Consider the following 19,691-nt stretch of genomic DNA (forward strand, 5'->3'; position numbering starts at 1 on the left):
TATAATTTTAAGGATTGTAGTCTTTCCCAGTAGTCAAGATCCTTAACTTCTTCTATTCTAGCTGTAAAGGACCTTTGTACACACTCTATTTGTGCAATATCCTTTTGATAGTGTGGGTACCATATCTTATTGCAATATTCAAGTGGACTACGAACATACGTTTTATAAAGCATAATCATGTGTTCAGCTTTTCTTGTTTTGAAGTGCCGTAACAACATTTCCATTTTTGCTTTACATTTTGCCAATAGAATTGCTATTTGATCATTGTATAACATGTTCCTATTCAACATCACACCAAGGTCTTTAACTGTTTCTTTATTTGTGATTGTCTCATTATTAGGTCCCCTATATGCATATAGCTTTCCTTCTTTGTCTCCATAATTTATTGATTCAAATTTATCAGAGTTAAATACCATCCTATTTACCTCTGCCCAATCATATACTTTGTTAAGGTCTCTTTGTAGCGCATTCCTATCTTCATCACAAGTAATTTCTCTACTTATTCTTGTGTCATTAGCGAAACTACTCACTACCAAGTCCTTAACATTACTGTCTATGTCTGGAATCATAATAACAAACAGTAAAACAGCTAACACCGTACCTTGTGGCACACCGGATATTACCTTTAGCTTCATCCTTCTCTAATATATTATGATCTACGTTGTCAAAAGCTTTTGCAAAGTCTAGATAAACCACATCTGTTTCATTTCCGTTTTTCATATTTTTGTATATGTTCTCATGGTGGACTAACAGTTGGGTTTGTGTACTTTTTCCGGGTACAAAACCATGTTGTCCTATATTAAACAAATTATTTTTTACCAAATGTTTCATAATATTTTTCTTCATTACCCTTTCACACACTTTCATAATATGTGATGTTAGACTCACAGGCCTATAATTACTTGCCTCTAGTCTTGATCCACTTTTGAAAGTAGGGGTAATATATGCTAATTTGTGCTCATCATAAATCTTGCCTGTATCTACATTTTGTCTTAATAATATTGCAAGTGGCTTTGCGATAGCATGAACTACTTTCTTTAACAAAATAGCAGGGACACCATCAGGCCCTGCAGCAGCTCCATTTTTAATTTCATTAATAGCCTGCACAATATCAGCTTCATTAATATCTATGTCTGATAAATATTCACTATTTTCATCCCTTATTTCTGTATCATTATCTTCATTATCAATTCTAGGGGTGAATTCTCTTTTATATCTTTCTGCCAATATGTTGCATATTTCCTTTTTTTTCATTCGTCAATCTCCCTTCAATTCTTAGAGGGCCTATTTCTATTCTTCTTTTATTCATCATTTTCGCATACGAGTACAATAGTTTGGGGTTTTGCTTGATATTTACTAGGGTTTTTTCTTCCAAGTCCCGTTTTTCATTTTCTTTTGATTGTATAATCTTTTGTTCTGCATTTTCTATCTTACTTTTTAGTTCGATCACTTTCCATGCATTTTTTTCTTTTGCAAGACCTTTTATCCACTTTCTGATTTTCTGGAGCAAGATCCTTCTGTCTCTTGGTATGCATGACTGATGTTTAATTTTTTCTTTGCTATATATTCATCCACTATTTTCTCTAATATTTTATATAACATCTCCGTATTTACCTTTATATCATCACTTACGAAAATGCTATCCCAATCTTTGTTTAATTCTTCATTTATTTCTGACCATTTTATATTTTTACTGTAGAAGTTGTATTTTCCATATCCTTCCCACTTTTTCATTTCTTGCTTATCTCTGTTTTCACTTGCTTTGAAATGGACTGTTAATTCTATGAAATTATGGTCTGAAATACTAGCATTATAAACTATTATTTCTTTAACATAATTCACCTCGTTCACAAATACTAGGTCTAAAGTATTTTCCTTTCTTGTTGGCAGGTGATTTATTCGTTGAATGTTGTATTCTATCAGCATGTCTAATAGCTTTTCGAATTGCCTTTTATCTTCTGCACTAATATTACTCTCTTTTTTATATGTATAAATACATATAAAAAGAGAGAGAGAGAGAGAGAGAGAGAGAGAGAGAGAGAGAGAGAGAGAGAGAGAGAGAGGGCCCCTTATCTAGCCAGACCTGAGTCATATCCAACTTACGAACGGTTTCTCTGGAATACTGCATACTGTTGCATAATATGGCTATAGAAACCATCTTCCTTTATAATATTAACACAACATGAAACCGATGTTAATAAGACTGAAAGCAAATAAGTTCCAAAATTTTGGATCTACTATCTACAGTAGATTCACATCAACTGTGCATCTGATATCTAGGCCCGTCCCTTACGACGCTCCTAATTGGCTGTTGATAAGCCAATCCCGGGGCTGGAAACTCAGTCTCTCTCGAGAGAGTTCACATAGGCTGAGAGTTTCCAGCCCTGTGATTGGTTTATCAACAGCCAATCAGGAGCGTCGTAATGGACGGACCTAGACATCAGATGCACGGTTGAAGTGAATCTACTATAGCAATGCATGATTCCTGGGCATAAAGGTACAGAATACATTGTGGTTGGGAAGCGCAAATGATTACTGTGAGTGCCTGAGTCTGTCCATAGAGAAATGAATTAAAAGAACCACAGTAGGCATAACTTGAGCTTCTCTGCGGCGTCCCTTCGGCCTCTAGCTGCAACCCCTTTCGTTCCTTTTTACTGTAACTCCGTTCATATTCTCTTTCTTCCAGCTCGCTTTCCACCCTCTCCTAACAATTATCGTTTCATAGTGCAACTGCTTTGAGGTTTTCCTCCTGTTACGTCTTTCAAAGCTCTTAACTGTCAATTTCCGTTTCAGCGCTGAATGACCTCATAGGTCCCAGTGCGTGGCCTTTGGCCTAAAAATCTATGTTCAATTCAACCGAAAGTAAGCAGAAATGTATTGAAATATTACGACGATTTAATGATCTCTTTTCTGAAAAAACGCCGACAAGAGAAGACGATCGACACGATTTATGAAAAAAAGGAAAAAAAAACTCTAACCTCGAGACTTTCGAAATTTCGTCTGAAAAACCCTCCACGAGTTCCTTTCCATTCACTCTCCCCTTCTTTTTCCCCTCGCCCTCGAAGCCCACCCTTACTCCCTTAGCGTTAAATTGTCCCGATTAAACGATTAATAGCTGTAATCCCTGAGCGACCTGTAGACAGATGCGCGATAACTCCCAGCGACGCGCGATACTGAACGAGATACGTAGAAGTCATCCGCGCTTTTGGGGCGGCTTCTTTTTTCGGTAAGAATATACGAGATTCGGGTTGCCTGTGTTTGCGTAACCCCTCGAAAGAGGGGTCTTCTTACCTGCCCCGTGGGCTGGATGCGCCGTGTGTTTATCCGTAAAAGGGGTGTAATTTGGGCGTCAATTTTCTAGACATGTGATCTATGCACCAAAGATAGAAGTCAAAGTATTCGTGATGAATGCACCGTGATTGTAATTGTCCGTAGAGACCAATAATTACATGGGGGGGAGGGGGTGACCTGCCGCCCGTCGCCGCCTTGTGCTCTCTCTCTCTCTCTCTCTCTCTCTCTCTTGTCAAGATTTATTCTGTTTTCTTTCTTTTCTTGTTTTTCTATGTATTCGACAGTTCCATGATATTTTATTACAACGCGCCTTCCCTCTCACTCTCTCCAAGATTTTTTCGAATAGTTTTTTTCCTTTTCTTGTCTTCCTATGTCTTCGACAATTCCATAATCTTTTATTACAACCTCTCTCTCTCTCTCTCTCTCCTCTCTCTCTCTCTCTCTCTCAAGATTTTTTTCTGTTTTCTTTCTTTTTCTGTTGTCTTTCTATGTTTTCGACAGTTCCATAATCTTTTATTACAACCCTCGTTCTCTCTCTCTCTCTCTCTCTCTCTCTCTCTCTCTCTCCAAGATTTTTTCGAACAGTTTTCTTCCTTTTCTTGTCTTCCTATGTCTTCGACAATTCCATAATCTTTTATTACAACCTCTCTCTCTCTCTCTCTCTCTCTTCTCTCTCTCTCTCTCTCTTTCTCTCTCTCTCTCTCTCTCTCTCTCTCTCTTTCTCTCTCTCTCCAAGATTTTTTTCTGTTTTCTCTTCTGTTTGTCTTTTTCTATGTTTTCGACAGTTCCATAATCTTTTATTATTAACGCTCGTAACTGTTTTCTCTCTCTCTCGCTCGTCAATCTCGTCTCTCTCTCTCTCTCTCTCTCTTTCGTACGCTTTTCTGATTTTGTTTTATTCACCTTTCTCTCTTCAAAGACTACTGACCTCGTGCTGTTTCATCCCCGCCCCCCTCCCTACCTTCTCTCTCTCTCTCTCTCTCTCTCTCTCTCTTTCAGCAATTCTACCATTTACCTTGCTACGTCTCTGTCTCTTTCATTTCAACCGACCCATATCTCAATTCCATCGTTCATTTACAGAAATATTCTTGCGTCATACGACGCACGATCAACCGCTGCGTCAGCGAACGCGCTCTACGAATGACGCAGGAAGAATTTTTTCCATCCTGTTGTTGCTTAAGCTGGTCTTATGCCTGCACGGGCTCTTGCTACAAACAGCAACCCAGTAAAGAATGTCAGTTTCAAAGTTTCAAGCACTATAGAGTTCTTCCGTTCTGAGTTGAATACGGAATTTAGGGCAAAGGCCAAGCGCTGGGACCTATTAGGTCATTCGGCGCTGAAACGGAAATTGACAGTAAGAGCCCTGCAAGGTGGAAAGTAAGATGGCAGAGAGGGGATATGAACGGAGGTACAGTAAAAGGATTGGAAGCTGTCGCAGCTTACAAAGGATTCTCGAGTAATGCCTACAGTGCATAGCATGAGGTGCACTGACGGCATGAATCGAGCAATTGGAACGGAGTCTAATTATAAAGAATTCTTTTTCTGAATTTACTTTGTTTTCGTAGAGACGCCATCGAAATCGTAATAGACGTGTAGATGTAATTCTTGGAAGTGTGTGGTTTTTCTATAGACAGAGCGGAGTATTGTCTGTCACACACACACACACACACACACACACACAAGAACTATATATATATAGTTCTGGTAGATGGAACTTCTTTACTTACATACTGCTAGACAACTCTTCAAAGACAACTGAAAGTGCTTGTATGTCAAAGGAACAAAAAAAAATATTGAGAGAGAGAGAGAGAGAGAGAGAGAGAGAGAGAGAGAGAGAGAGAGAGAGTGTGTGCTGAAAAAAAAAAACCAGTCTGCCCATCGCTGACGATAATAAGGTAATTGTAGCTGACGGAGACTGCGCGGTAAAGGGTAACAACACATAGGGTTGCCAAGGGGGTAGTTTGCGTGGGTTGTTAGCCACGATTGAGGCCACTTAACGAGCAATCACAGCTACTCAGAACCACTCTTGTCCTCACCCCCCACCCCTACCACCACCACCCATAGTGCCTACCCACCATACGCCGTTCTCGTGTATGCGTAAACAGCGCATAGGGCCTTCGTTTTCCTTTCATACAACTGTCCGCTCGATCGATGGCTGATTGTTAATTGGGAAGATCAAAAGGAACGCTCTTTTACTTCTTGTTTCTTTAAGTTCTTAAAAAAGGTTCTTTTCATGTCTGTTTTAATAATTCGGAGCTTTAGAGGTTGGAGTTCTCGTTTTTGTAAGTCATCACATATGTTTTTCTTTAAAGAATTATTCGGAGAAAATAGGCAGCCTGGTGTATCCTTCAAGTCCTAAATCAGACATTTTAGACACGCTGATGACAAGAAAGACTTTTATCCTTTAAGTCTTAAATCAGCCATTTCATACATTATCTCTGAAGGTAAGACTTTCACCCCTTTATTCTTAAATCAGCCATTTCATACGTTCTCTCAGAAGGCAAGACGTTTACCCTCCAAGTCTTCAATCAGCCATTTCATACACTCACGCGGAAGGCAAGAAAAAGCCTTTAACCTTTAGGTCTTGATTCAGAAATTTCATACACTCACGCAAGACTTCTTTTACCCTTTATGAATATAGAGCAGAGAAGTCTTCAAAGCAAAATAGTTTTGTTTTTGCAATAGTAAAATTGAAAACTATCGATAATACCCTTCGCTTATTCTCACCTATAATAATAATAATAATTGAAAAAGAAACCCCCAAAATCACTGCGTATAACGTGCTTACTTATAAGTACTTACATTTTATTTTACTCAACACTCGAGTACTTTCAGGACCTATCTGTGGCCCATTTTCAAGAGATGCGTAGGTTGTCAGCCTGGGTCAAGGCTGGGCAGCAGTCTTCTCTGAAAGAGGTTTTTGTTTGCTTCAATAATAATAATATTGTAGACATCAGTAAAGAAATTGCATGAAAAGCAAGGGAAAGCTCAAATAGTTTGTACAGTAGTGAATCGTAAATTATCACAATGCAAGTGTGCCCGTCACCAATTAATAGAGTTCACCACAAGCGCCTCAGTGGCGTGGATGGTATGGCGTTTGCGTCCCACCTCGGTGGTCGTTGGTTCGCTTCTCGGCCATTCCATTGAGGAGTGAGAGATATGTATTTCTGGTGAGAGTGAACTTCTCGACGTGGTTTGGAAGTCACGTAAAGCCGTTGGTCCCGTTGCTGAATAACTACTGGTTTCATGCAACGCAAAAACACCATACAAACAAACAACTACCACAAACCCGTAGTCTTACCGAGCCTCTCAAGCACCCTCCAGAACTCCAGTATAGCAGCAGGTGGCTGTAGCAGCCCTTCAGCGCCATCGTGGAAGCCATTGTCCCAGAGACACGGCAAATCCAGATTCACTTTTTGTTTAAAATCCCACAAAAACGCGACGCCAACGACGTCATTGTTTAAGACTGCAGAGACCGCGCATGCGCGCGAGATCATTGTTTCGAAAATTGACCTCTTGCTTCGAAACAGTTGGCCGAAAGTCTCTTGATACGATTCTATCACTCTTGGGTGATTGTTTTGGTTCGAGCGCTGCCGAGTGAGAAGAGCTGAAGGAGATATTTTTCTATTATTTTTCCTCCTCTCCTTTCGTAATGATTATTGTTCTTTTCGTGGCAATGAACCGCGAATGACTCGGGTTTTCTCCTTTTGTGAAACTGACTAAAATCTGGAATCCGGTTCGCGTGTCAGATGGCGTATAGCACTCCAGAGGTTGAGATCGATGGCGAAAGTTCTACTTTTTTTTTTATTTTTATTTTTATAAAAGTAACACTAATGAAGACGTAATATGAAAGCAAAATAATCAACTTAAAAGAATTCTTTTTAATCTATTGTTAGTAGCATTTGAAGATTGATTTTTTTTTTACTATTTAATTTGAGGTTTGAGAGGTTGTCAGCTCAGTAAACATAGGGTACAGACTTCATGAGGCACGAGTTTAGCTATTAAATTGGGGAATTTGAACATGAGAGGTGTGTATGCGTGGTAAACCCGCATTAAGACGTTTAGAAAGTTGTTCATATAAATAAATATAATATATAATATATATATATATATATATATATATATATATATATGCGGATATATATATATATCCGCATACATACCTCTCATGTTCAAATTCCCCAATTTAATGGCTATATTCGTGCCTCATGAAGTTTGTACCCTACGTTACTGAGCTGACAAGCTCAGTAACATAGGGTACAGTTTATATATACATACATGCATATATATATATATATATATATATATATATATATATCTATATATATATATATATATATACATATATATATATATATATATATATATATATATATATATATATATATTGTATATATATAGCTGCAGGTGTATATTTGTTAGGGCGGGAAGCTGAGATTGTAGAACGTTCTGTTTGTAGAAAGTGATGAAGTCATGTTCAAGGGTTATGGATTAGTTAGGTGATGTGTCTGCCAAAGCCCATTTGTAATATTCAATGACTGAGACAACACGTAATAGTTTGTTGAAACAAACTGTGGAGTTTCGTGACGATTCACGTAATAAGTAGACAAATGAAAGGACAGGAAAGAAGTATATAGTGGATTATAGAAGTTCTGGAGATAATTGTTATAGATAAATAGAGAAATGAAAAGATAGGAAAGAAACAGAATCGATCAGAGAAGTTGAGGAGACTATGGGGATGAGTATTATAGCGTGAAGTTGATAACTTCAGGTGTTTTCTGTACCATGAAGAAAAGATACATATCTCTTCCAGGATTAGGTTAGCGAAATTAGTATAAATGTATGATATTTCTCTGCGTTGTTTTATAACGAATGTGACGCGGAACTTCTTAAGTTCATGCAGAATTTAAAACGACAGTCGCGTAGTTTTTTTTTAGTGTTGGAAGTTGTCTTGTTCCAGAAAATTTTTTAAAAAAGGCATAAAAAAAACTTGGAAGGTTTAGTCGTTTTTGTAGATTTTATTTTTGATTTTGTGAGTGATTTTTTTGGGAGTGACTAATTATGGTACTGAATCATTACAGATTTCAGGAATCTTTTTGGTAAGATCAAAGAGACGTGAAGATAGGACTTAAGGATTAGGAACAGTATGATAGGAGAGGGTAAAATAAAAATATCAAATATTTTCTTGGAAGGTATAGAATGAGATATATGAAAGAAGGACAGACCCCTTTATTAGGAAAAAAGATTATAAACACCCCACATGCATTGAAAAAAAGTGAAGATAGCAAGTATGAAAGAGGAGCTGTTAAAAAAGATAAATAAGAGAAAAAGGCCCGATATTCTTCTCACAGGACATTTCTGCCAAGAATGTATATATACGGCCTTCATTAAGTTCAGGCACGTTTTAAGTGGGGAGAAAATGGCAACACGGATGCCAAGGGGAAGGACCCCGAGGTCCTCTCTCTCTCTCTCTCTCTCTCTCTCTCTCTCTCTCTCTCTCTCTCTCGTGTAGCGGTTTTTCTCGCTAACTTTTCTTCGCCTTGTTCGTAGTCTTCGTCGTCCGTAACATCTCCTTCCTAGATCGACTCCTCCCCTACCACTCCTCCCCCAACATAAACTTCCCCTACTACTCTCCCCACCCAAACTTCCCCCACCTCTCTCTCTCTCTCTTTCTCTCTCTCTCTCTCTCGCTCACACACGTTGCTGGGGAGAGTTTTGGGGGGAAATTGTGATGCCCAGGGGAAATTTTTTTTTCTCCCCGGTCTGAAATGTCCCTAACGAGGAGGAATATTGTGAGTTACGAGAATGAAGAGGAAAAAGGAGAGAAGGAAAAAGAGATAGAGGGAGGGGAAAAAAGAAGGGCACGTGGAGAATGGTGTGATGAAAAATGAAGAATAAAGGGACACACCTGAAAAATGAGATAAAAAGGACACGGCAATACAGTGAGGGGAAAGGGAGGGATTACGTAATATGGGGAAAAATAGAAGAAGTGACGTTGACGAAAGCAGGAATTGGGATAATGGGAAATAGGAGTATGAAAGATGACATAGGAGAGAGAATTGGAAAGATGACAGGATTACTGAAGACGCGAATTTAAATAAACACTTGAACAATGTTTATTGTCCAGTGTTAGAACGTGGGCACTACATATTTCTATCATGAACGAAAAGTAATATTTTCTTTTGTTCATTCGTGAATTTACAACATTTTGTAGGCGTTAATTTTTGTGTGTAATCATGTGTATATATATATATATATATATATATATATATATAACCATAATATATATATATATATATATATATATATATATATATATATATATATATATGTATGTATGTATGTACAATTTATTTTCTTAATAAAATACATTTTATTAAGAAAATAAAATTTATTTTATTTTCTTAATACCAATCTCCTATCCTGAGTACAAACATATATATATATATATATATATATATATATATATATATATATATATATATATATATATATATATATATATGTTTGTACTCAGGATAGGAGATTGGTATTAAGAAAAAAAATAAAATACTTTTAGGCTCACAATAAAAAAAATATTTCTCAAACACATGGCTCAACCAAAAAACAGCAAAAGATTTGCTCTTCATATTTCATATTAAAAAAACGCAGTGATAAATTGACTGATATTGTAGGTAAAAACTAAATGAAAACAAGTAATCCCTTTAAAAATATACTCCACATTCAAGGTCACTACAGAACGACAAAAGAAATCGTTATAATTGGGGTACTTGACACTTTTTCCCCCAGCCACTAGTGGAGAGAGAGAGAGAGAGAGAGAGAGAGAGAGAGAGAGAGAGAGAGAGAGAGAGAATTCACACGCACCTGAAATCACAATCGGAGCGTTGACGAGAGGCGGAGAGAGAGAAAGAGAGAGATATAAAAAAAAAACCCAGAAAATAAAAGGTGCATTTCCCAAGCACTTCAGACGCGAAAGAAAAATATGTATGCGATCGGGTACACCTCGTTTGAAAGTGTTGTCATAACACTTTCGTCGTGCGGTTGTTGTGACAATGAACGAGCAACGTGATATTCTATTCATCGTGCACAATTACGACGAGTTGGTGCGTAGCTCCTGGGAATTGCGTATGACAATGGACGTTATTACAACTTTGCCTTTTTTTTGCGTGCGTGCATGAGCTTTTGTTTGTGTTTGTGTATGTGTGTGTGTGTGTGTGTGTGAGAGAGAGAGAGAGAGAGAGAGAGAGAGATGGAAAGAGAGAGAGAGAGGAATCAATGACTGGAAGAAGTACTGGGATAAGCGTCACTGTAAGATTCGACATTACTAACGGTTAGTAGGGATAATGAATATATGTATAATATATCTATATATCATATAATAATATAATTGTATATATTATTTTTACTATTATTTTTTTTTATATATATATATATATATACATACCTCTGAGTTATATTATATATATCTATATATATATAAATACCATATCCATATATATATATATATTATATATATATATATATATTTTATATATATATATATATATATATATACATATATATATATATCTAATATTATATTTATAATAGTATATATACTATATATATATATATATATATATATCATAAAAGGAGCCCATTAAAACGCCCAAGTTCAGAAAGTAAGAGACAGCAGTCTCTGAGATGTATTGCCTACTCTCAATATTTTTGGCGTTTTTATGGGCTCCTTTTATTAGATGGAATTCTGCTGTAACAGAACATTTTTACCAGTCATATTATAGTTACTTTCTCACGTGTGTTTTCCTGTTCCATTATAGCCGATTGTCCCTTTGTCGACAACTCTCCATCACCATGCGACGCCCAAGCACACAGCGAACATCGAAATCAAAGTTGAGGGTAATTGTATCAAAACTCTGAACACAACATCGGTTCAAAAACATTTGCAACAAATTTTGCCAAATCGGTTTCCCTTTGAAATATTACCTTTAGTAGGTAACTGCCGACTTTATTATTATTATTGTTATCATTATCATTATCATTATCATTATATCCGTGGGCGCAGACCGCTCAAGGTATCACAAGCACACTTGATGGATAAAAGCAACTCTTGCTTGTTTACATTGGGTACGGATCGTTCGAGTGACTCCATCTTTGGACCCTGTATGTATATGGTACATATATGAAGGCCATGCATCGTTCGCTTCGGACCGTAATTGGACCATCATTACACCATTCCGTGTTCCTCTCTCTCTCTCTCTCTCTCTTTCTTTCTCTCTCTCTCTCTCTCTCAACTTTACTAAGTTACTCCATAAGTATTCCCTCTCGCTCTCTCTCTCTCTCTCCCTCCTTCTCTTTCTGTCAGCTTGACGATCTCTGTCTGTGTATGCGTGTATAGTATGTATAGTTATATATATATATCATATATATATATATATATATATATATATATATAATATATATTGTGTGTGCTTGTGTGTATTATACTGTGACTTTATTTCAGAGGGATTAATCATGTCTGTCTGTCATTATATCTTCCCTTCAAACTGCTCTCTCTCTCTCTCTCTCTCTCTCTCTCTCTCTCTCTCTCTCTCTCTCTCTCTCTCTCTCTCTCTCTCTCGTATCTACAATCACTACCGTCACTACTACTACTATTAATAATAGTAATATAAGCTTATATTCTTATTATTATTATTAGTCTAAACGTTCTTTTGCAATAGAGTAAAGACTGAGAGCATCTCGAAATCCATCACCGAAACACAATTTTCTAGCCTATCGGTATATTTTCCAGTGGTTCTCGATGCAGTCTGCGTGCCACACTTGAGAAAAAAAAAAGTCAGGATATATGTTGGCAATTATTAATATTTGCTTAGAAAACACGGATTACGGGTTACAGAGGACTAGGCTAAACAATTCACAGTTAAATAGAGATTCAAGTATTCTGCCCTTCTTCTCTGTGGTTTGGGGGTACTTAGTATAAGCTGCGAAATATCTCTATGACGTTAACTTCTGTATATGATTGCAAGTCTTTAACTCTGTTATTGTTGAACTATTATCCTCTTCAGGGGTTCTTCATCGAATGTCTCCAGCTGATACAAACAGTTTTACATATCTGAAGTTGCTGTTTCAAAACGACAACGTGCTGAAAGCGTTGCTGATATGGTTTAAAAACTGTTTATGCGCTACGAGTGTGGGTTTGTTCAGTTTCACTAGCCAAGACGCAAGCCAGGCTGATTTCAGACATATGCACATACGCATACACACGTACACATATATATATTCACATATGCGTGCTTCTGAGGTATGCAGTATACGGAAGATTCTGTCTCTCCCATAATTCGCTTAGAGAATTAGAGACCATTTGAGCGCTGATTGAATCAAGGGAGATCAAAGGAGCTGGTTGTCCGTCGGTGGATGTGTGGGTTTTCTGTATATTAAATCCAAATAGAACCATTCGAGGATTTTGCGCATTTATGTATTTATCTGCTTCATTCCCAATTTCCTGGAAGCTGGTTCAAGTTTCTAGAGGTCAAAGTTCGGAGAAGAATAATCGAAAGGAACAGGAATATTTCACATTTGTTTATGGACAGGTTGCTAAAATTAGCACCGGGGACTGAGTATTATTGGTGTAAGAGAGAGAGAGAGAGAGAGAGAGAGAGAGAGAGAGAGAGAGAGACAGGCGGACAAAAACAGAGACAGATAGAGCAAATCTCATACGAAATTATCTACAAAGCTCGACAGCAAAAAAAAAAAAAAAAAAAGAGATAGAGAGTGAGAGAGAGAGAGAGAGAGAGAGAGGCAAACAGACAGACAGACAGACGGACAAAAACAGAGACAGAGAGAGCAAATCTCAAACGAAATGATCTTCTACAAAGCGTGGCAGCAAAAAAAAAAAAAAAAAAAAAAAAAACAAAAAAAAAAAAAAAAAAAAAAAAAAAAAAAGACCATCAGGGATTTCAGCGAGAGAAGGAATTAGTCGAAAGGATCAAAGTTATGAATTGAATTTTCGAATAGTTGGAAGCGCGAATTTTTTTTTTTATTTATTTTTTTTTTTTGTCTTTTTCGGGTTGAAGTTTACGAACAAAAGTTATCGTCCTAATGGAAATTTGGAAGTGTCAAAAATGAGTTTTATGAAAAGTTATGGATCATAATATGCGCCGTGAATTGACAGCAAACTTTGGTGTTTGTTATATTTATTTCTTAAATATAATCGAGAAATATTGATCTTGGACGAGGCGTGAGATCCGACCTCCAGCATACTCGTGGCTCGTGCAAGATTTTTCCCTCATGCACAAGTTGCAAACATTATATTCCTAACTTTTGACTTGAATTAAAACGTGCTAAAATATACGGTCAAATAGAGCCTTGTTTCACCAACGGAAATTAAAATAAATAGGCTATATTTTATTAGAGATAATTTTTCTGTACTGTTTAACATCCATATTATTTATTTACATTTGCATTCTAATGAATATATCATAAATCATCTTTAATAAGTTAGAAATAGTTATATAATGAAATAAAGAACGACGGAAAATTTGAAAACGAAAGTGTGAATAACAGTTCTATTCAGAATTGGTTTAAGAGTCGCAAGCAATTGGTATTTAAATAATCGGGTTTACATAAACAAATAACTGCATTTGATTAAACTGGTTTAACATTCATAAACCATCGTGTTCAGGAAACTTTTTAGAACCACTAGCAATGGTATTTTAGTAATGGATTTAAAGCAGGAATCCCGAGGCGTTTGACAACAACTGTGAATAACAATTCTATTTGGAACTGGTTTAAGAATCGCAAGCAATTGATATTAAACTCTCTGGTCTATATGAACAAATAACTAGTTTTCATTCAAACGGTTCAACATCCATAAACCTTTATTCGGTAAACTTTTGACAGTCGCAAGCAAGAGATATATTAGCAAATGGTTTATCAAATGCAATCAGTTTTCTTTAAGCAATCGCCTTTATGATTTCAAATAATTTCCTTTCAGACGCGTTTTAAAATCGCTATGTTAGAATGCTATATTCCGGTAACATGTTTTGCAGTCTGAAACAATTGCATGTTATAATAATAATAATAATAATAATAATAATAATAATAATAATAATAATAATAATAATAATAATAATAATAAGCTTACAGCACCTGAAATGCTTGGCGATATCGAACATATAATGGAAGACGGTACTCATCTGTGTTCGAAAAAAAAAAAAAAATTCTCATCGCCATTAATTTCTAAAAATACTGTCTTTTCGAAAGACTGTCAAACCTACTACGTTACATGACACCGTCGCATGCCCATTCACAACCCCCCCCCCCTATCCCCCCTCCCCCCTCCTATCCCACTCCCTCCTCCTCCCCGACCCAAGAGCAACCTCAAAAAAGAAAGAAAGAAAAAAAAAAGACAATGACGTAAACGTTGCTATCGCCAAAGCCGTTGTCGTTCGTGAAAAGTTCCGCGCAAATAATAATACACCACTAACTGGAAATTGCTACTCTTGCTTAATTGATTAACTAGCGGTCGTCGCGTCCCTAGCGGTCGCTAACGCCCTCCCGATGTTTTATTGATTTGCGGGCTCGTTCGCTGCCGAATTGTCTGTGCCGCTGAGGGGCAGTGCGATTGGCGAATTCCATGCACACGCAGTTAGAAAAGTTTCCTGAGTTTCAACTTCTGAATTGATATATATATATTATATATATATATATATATATATATATATATATATATATATAAATATTATATATATATATATATATGTATATGCAAAGAGATAATCCGCCTATCCATTGCTAACAGTAATAATTAGAAAATTTATGTAGTTATACAGAAATAAACTTAGCTGACATAATATATATATGTTATATATGTATTTATATATATATATATATATATATATATATATATAATATATATATATATATATTATAATATATATATATATATATAGAAAATATATAAGTGATTTAATGTCATCATCAGGAATAAACTTAGCCTTCTTAAAATATTCAAGTCAGGGAAAATAGTCAAAGATGAATTCTTTTGAGTAATTTCATGTAACATTTATATATACATATATTTTTTTTATTAAGAAGTTCGTGCCCTTGTCATTTTTTAAGTACATATAGGTAGCGCGACAAGAAAACGTATATTTACTGGCGATGAAAACCCTTAGAGTTCCTTTTGAATATCTAAATTTTTTTTTTTGTGGGTCTGAGTTATAGAATAATATCTAAAAATTTTATTATTTCCGTAACTATCTTTTCCAAAAATTAGTAAATGCGTATGTGAAGGGAGTAACATTATTTATGAAGACTTCCCGCTATTCGAATTTGCCTCAATTTATATTCAGAAATATCCATATACTATATATAGATAAATACCAGAACCACACGTAGTAGAGTCCAAACCCAGCCGCCAGAAAAAAAAAAAAAAGAACAAGTGCCCAGGCTTCTGTTGCGACCACCCGCCGCGTCGGCACCTTTGAAGGCGCGTAATTATTTAATCATGACTTGTTTTGGCGGGCTGGAAGGTTCGTCGCAAAAGCCTTAAAGGTGACATCAAGATTCATGGGTGTCGTAGGGTGGTAGCCGAGCTCGGCGGGACCTGGATAATCACGTAAACAGAGGAGCGACGCTAAGGCCGAATTGAGGCTTCCAGCGTTCCAGTCGCGTCAGCCTTATCGACGCTCTGGACTTGGGTTGTACGTATGTGTACGTAAACCCCTCGAGGCCCATATTCTTTGTACTACAACCCGCGTGTTTTCTGTAACGCCCTGTTTTCTGCTTCTTCTCGGCGAAGATATTGTTTTTATTCATCTTCTTATAGCGGGGAAGACTAATAAGACCTCTCGTCATTTGTCAGTCTGAATTCGCTCTTTGGTTCCCCGCGGAGAACACTATATAGTCTCACGAGCCATTTATTTAGGCCGATGGAAAAAAAAAAAAACTTCAAGCTACAATGGACGAGCGCCAATCGCTGTCACTCAACTCGCAATTGATTTCTCGTATCGCTGCTCCGCCTTTTGTTTGGGAATGATCGCAAGAAGGTTGGTTGGCTGCTATATTTTTCAGTGGTATCGAACAAGCGACCGCGCAGCATAAGCAGCGCCACCCACCATCTTTTTAACCCTTCGAGACCAAAGAAAAGCAAGCGAATACAACTCCCGTTTCCAATTTATGCGATGGCTCCGCCGTGAAAGACCGAGGTACACAATGTATACATTAGATTGGCCCGCGGGTAGATGATGCTATCTGGCAAAGGGGGGAGGGGGGCCGGTCCCAAATGACGTATTACTTCGTACCTATCGGGAGAATTCTCTTAAATCCGGGTGACTGATAATTAGACCGATAATCCCCAGAAGTAAATACACGGCATCAAAATATGTCGCGCCGGAATATCGTAAATCCCGCTGCGGATAATGGCGGGAGCGATGGCGGTCGTAAATCGAGCTTTGTTTACGAGGGCGAGCGCAGCGTGAAGACCTGGAGGAACGGCAGAAGAAGAAGAAGAAGAAGAAGAAGAAGAAGAAGAAGAAGAAGAAGGAGCAGGAGGAGGAGGAGGAAGAATAGTAGAGGGCGAAGAGGAAGAAGAAAACGAGAAGAGAAGAGGAAGAAGAAGAAGAAGGAGGAGGAGGAGAAGTAGGAGGAGAAGAAGAAGAAGAAGCAGGAGCAGGAGGAAGAATAGTAGAAGAAGAAGGAGGAGGAGGAGGAGGAGAAGGAATAGAAGAAGAAGAGGAAGGGTAGGAGGTAGAGGCATAGAATGGGGAATTGGCGGAAGAGGAGGAGGAGGAAGAGGAATAGGATGAGAAAGGCAAGAAGAGAAGGACCAGACGAAGTAGGAGGAGGAGGAGGAGGAGGAGGAGGAGGAGGGCGGGGCAACCGACCTTTCATCTTGATGTGTCGTTCACTGCAGATAGAATCAATTGTATAAACAAAATGCTCGAAAATAAAGGCCATCTTTTATCCGGAGGAGAAGCTGTTAATGAGCCTTACATTTTGACTACGAAGGCTGCTGCGGTGGGCACGGAGTGTGTCCCCCTGCGGAGGAAGGTTTGCCTTTAAATGAGCCTTCAAGTAATTATATTAATCGTAAACAAAAAAGAAAAAAAAATTTCCATTTTCGAGCATTCTCGTGGAAAGGTTATTTCGAAGACCGTAGTCCTAAAAAAAAGAAAAAGAAAATAAAAAACTTTTTTTGGTTATTTTTTTTGCAAATGTCTTTCAGAACTCTTCACTAATGGAAGAAATTCAGATGAAAAACATTCATTTTTCATCTTTTTTTATTATTATCATTTTTTAGAACTCCTTACCGCCGCATGTGTTTCTCGTAGCTGTCATTATTTTTTTACGAGATTTTTCTCATCTATTTTATTTTATTTATTTTTTAATTTTTTAAAGTCAAGTTTTGTTCTCAAGGATACGTTTGCTCATAAAGTGGAAAGTATCTTTTAAAACAAATGTTGAAAAAGTTTCCGTGAAAAACCTCATTACGAAAAAATCCCCAGAAAATAATTTTTCAACTCTTTGTGGGATTGTATTTGGACAGTAAATACTGCTGAACACATAACATACGACAATTGTTCGGTACCGTAAACTTTCCTTCTGGAGAAACGTTACTCAAGAAAGACATTAGTTTATAAGAGCGTATAAATTCTTTAAGAGTTCCAGAACGATGGTTGAAAAAAATCATGTTAAGTCTAAATTCTCAACTAATAGTTAGCCTACAATTACACATGGAACTGTTGAATCAAGTCTAAATGCTCTGCTAATAATTAACCTGGAATTACACATGGAACTTAATAAGTTTCTAACTGCTTCTGCTAATTAGTATAGCCTGAATTACACATGGGAAAGGGTTAAGTTCTAAATTGCTCTGAATAATAGTGGTTCTGGAAATATGACACATGGAGTGTTTTAAGTCAAAATGCTCTGCTAATAGTTAGTCCTGGAATTACACATGGAATAAGGAAAGGAATAAGTCTAATGCTCTGCTAATAGTTAGTCTGGAATTACACATGGAAGTGTTAAGTCTAAATGCTCTGCTAATAGTTAGCCTGGAATTACACATGGAAGTGTTAAGTCTAAATGCTCTGCTAATAGTTAGCCTGGAATTACACATGGAACTGTTAAGTCTAAATGCTCTGCTAATAGTTAGCCTGGAATTACACTGGAAAGTGTTAAGTCTAAAATGCTCTGCTAATAGTTAGTCCTGGCGAAATACACCATGAGAAGTGTTAAGAGCCTAAATGCTTCTGCTAATTTAGGTTGGCTGGAATCTACACATGGAGTAGTTTAAGCCGTTAACATCGAAACTCTGCCGTATACTAATAGTTAGGCTCCTGGCAATTACACTGATTGAAGTTGTTTAAGCCCTAAAATTGCTCTTGGCTAATTAATAAGTGGACCTCTAAGTCCGAATTACACATGGAAGTGTTAATAAGACTTCCTTAATATGTGGCCATTCTGGCTAATAATTGTTTTCACTGGAAATATAAATGGAAGTGCTATAAGCCTAAATGCTCTTTGACTAATAGGTTACCTAGTCTGGGGAATTACACATGGAAGTGTTAATGTCTAAATGCTCTGTAATAGGTTAGCCTGGAATTACACATGAAGGTTAAGTCAAATGCTTCTACTAGTTAGCCAGAAATTACAGGAACTGTTAAGTCTAAATGCTCTACTAATACTTAGCCTGGAATTACACATGGAACTATTAAATAAAGTTTTGATGTTCTGCTAATAGTTAGCCTGGAATTACACATGGAACTGTTAAGTCAAGTCTAAATGCTCTGCTAATAGTTAACCTTATAGAAAGTATACACCTTATGTATGACTTCTAGCTGGAGGTATTTATAGAGAGGCTACTTCTGAAATATACTGGTGGAAGATATTTGTTGTGGTAAAGATATTTTTTGGTGTTGAGAAGGTTTGTGAATATGGCGTGATATATATATATATATATATATATATATATATATATATATATATATATATATATATATATATAAATATAGATAGATACATACATAAATGTTTTATACAATATGTGAGTGTGCACGCGCTTGCAAGTAGTGGTGGCAAAATATTGCAATATTAACCTTCAAGATGCTTTGCGTACAGAACCTCTCCTATAAAGTTTGAAAATAAAGTTTGCAAGATGCAACGTTTAAAGTTACAATATTGAATTGAGGCTAGGATTCTTTGAGAGCAATTTCGTTGTTGCTGTGAATAACTTCTGTAGATCCATCATGAATGATGAGAATAAGTGTTAAACAACATTTCATGCAGAAGCTCTATTATACTCTAGGTTAAAAAAAAGAGAGAAAATTTCATATTTAAAAAAAATTCATCTGTCGATAAAACCAGAAAAATGCTTCTATCTCCACATATAAATAAAATGT

This window comes from Macrobrachium nipponense, chromosome 35 (assembly GCF_015104395.2).
Source record: "Macrobrachium nipponense isolate FS-2020 chromosome 35, ASM1510439v2, whole genome shotgun sequence".
NCBI lineage: Eukaryota > Metazoa > Arthropoda > Malacostraca > Decapoda > Palaemonidae > Macrobrachium > Macrobrachium nipponense.